Below are 2,291 nucleotides of genomic sequence, written 5' to 3'. Positions count from 1 at the left end.
CACATTGTGAATGTCATATCATGCACCCCAATTATCTCCCTCTCCTCATATATCCACCCTCTACACTTTCAGACTTTCAACATAGAGGAAAATACTATGGAGGTTCTTCTATGTCTCATAGTATCATTTTGTCCACACTTCTTTGCTTGTAAATACTCTTTACTCATTAAAATGATACTAAGCCTCTGGCTTTTGCTATGCTATCCTTTGAGGAACTTCACTGGGATAGTCTTCTCTTGGATAGTCTTTTGTTGCCCTGTGTCATAGTGACCTATTTGGTTTTGAGCTTTAGGATGTCTCTTTATGCATTCCAGTAGTTGATTGGGTAGATGTTGGAGAGGGCCAATTCAAAGGTCTGAATCTGGTCCTGAGAGGTATTTGAGCTGGTCATTTCCCTGGCACTCTTGCTTTCCTGGCTGATTCACTCACAACACTCACAACCAGGATCCTCTCTATCTTTTTGCTAAGGCAATGTATAGGGCCCAATCTCCTGAGTGTTGCATCTGGTATGGTCAGCTCTCCAACTCTCATGACTCTGGGGGCCAGCTCTCCAGCCTGCCATAGATGGCTAGAGATGATTGAGGGTAGAAGGGCAACTCTTCTTCATTGATACTACTTTCCAGCACACAAGAGGCATATTCACACCCTTGGAGCTGGCTTACCAGCAACCTCCATGTCCAGATTTAGCTCCACTGTGCTGCTCATGTGAGGTACAGGTTCTATTCTTGCAAGGGCTGTACCAGATGACAGGAAGGACCAGATATTCCACTTTTATGACCTCTGGGTCAACTCTTCTGCCTACTGTAGGTAACAATGGGTAAGTGGAGCATCTCTTTCATGCCTATGTCACCTCATGGCAGACAAGTGGTAAGAACAGCTCTCCCATGCTCTGCGCCAGTTCATCCCACAACCAGGGTTAACTCTACTCTGCTGCCCATTGAAGCAAAGAGCCTGCTCTCTTGTATGGAAGCTGACCAGGTATGCAGTCAGCTTTCCTTTTATCATGCCCTCAGGGCCAGTTTACTCATACTGTCCAGGTGAGGATTGGGGCCTGTTTTGCACAACCCTAAGGCATCACCATGTTCCTGATGTGAGGCAGCCCAGACCAGGGATATCTGCCTGCCCATTGCTGTTAACAGAGCCTTGCTTCTTCAGAGCCACAGAGCCAGACATGTCCCCTGGTAGCAGCAAATGCTAGGACCCCACTATGGTCTAAGATGGCATAATTGGCTACTCGCATCAGGCTGTTCCTCACTATCCTCAAGTCTCCAGTTCTGATTCCCTTCATTGTGCCTACATCCTTCTTTTACTCTTTCTCTTCCATTTCTCCAAAACTTACTTGCTCCTCTTATTGGTGTCTGGATCTTTGAGTGTCTGAAGTCATCTAAGGAGTGGTTTCCATAATACTATGGCACACTAATGCATATAGTACCAGGCAGGGGTCATTTTTGGCAGTCTTCACTAGACCTTCATGGTGCAAGATGCGCAGTCATCTCATGTTAGCACCTTGTATGACCCCTATGGCACCAGTCTGGTGGTCATCTTATGCTTACTCCTTAACTAGCCATCTCTTGCAGGGATTGTCTGTCTCAGTCTTATTCCTGCCTGGGGTCCATGGTCTCAGACAGGTTGTTTCAGTCAGTCTCGGGATTGCTCCCCATCATTGTAGCCCACCTATGCCTGCCTGGCACATAACTGGTGGTATCTTAGGCTATATCTCTCTCTCTGTTCCTAGCCTCATACTGGTGGTTGTCTCAGCTGACCATTTTAGGAAGTGTTAGACTACTAATCATTTAGTAGGTTACTAATCATAGGCTACTAATCATAGATGTTCATAGGTCAGAACACTGGGCTTAGACATATCCTCTGTTCTCCCTGCCACCCAATGAAACACATGTGACACAGCAGCCATATCTACAATGCTTATATGAATAGCCAGTCTCTAATTCTTGTGCCTACTTTTAGGACTATTTATCTTTTGTTGGGTTGCCTTGTTCAACTTTGGTATGATGGATTTTACTTCATTTTCTTATATGTTATTTTGTCATGTTTAATGTTATGTCTTAGAATCCAGCTTTTTTTCTAATGAGAGACAGAGATGGAGTAGATCCAGCAGTAATGGGAAATGGTGAGAAACTGGGAAGAATATAGAATAACGAAAATATAATCAGCATATACTGAATGAGAAAATAACGTATTTTCAATACACAAAATTAAAGGAAAGAAAAATAATATCATGAAATTTTCAACAGACTAAATAGAGCTAGAAAAAAGTCTTCCAAAGGTAACCA

At 43.7% G+C, this 2,291-nt stretch overlaps 1 non-coding gene across 1 annotated transcript; it reads right to left on the bottom strand.

The window, feature by feature from the left end:
* Positions 1-1,806: 1,806 nt before the first annotated feature.
* Gm25490 lies at positions 1,807-1,936 on the bottom strand. Its single transcript, XR_003949937.1, has one exon. It is a non-coding gene; the product is annotated as a small nucleolar RNA SNORA17 (small nucleolar RNA).
* Positions 1,937-2,291: the final 355 nt, after the last annotated feature.

The sequence above is a fragment of the Mus musculus genome, chromosome 11 (assembly GCF_000001635.26).
Source record: "Mus musculus strain C57BL/6J chromosome 11, GRCm38.p6 C57BL/6J".
Classification (NCBI taxonomy): domain Eukaryota; kingdom Metazoa; phylum Chordata; class Mammalia; order Rodentia; family Muridae; genus Mus; species Mus musculus.
The sequence above is the reverse complement of the archived record's forward strand: the minus strand, read 5'-3'. Positions and strand labels throughout refer to the sequence as shown.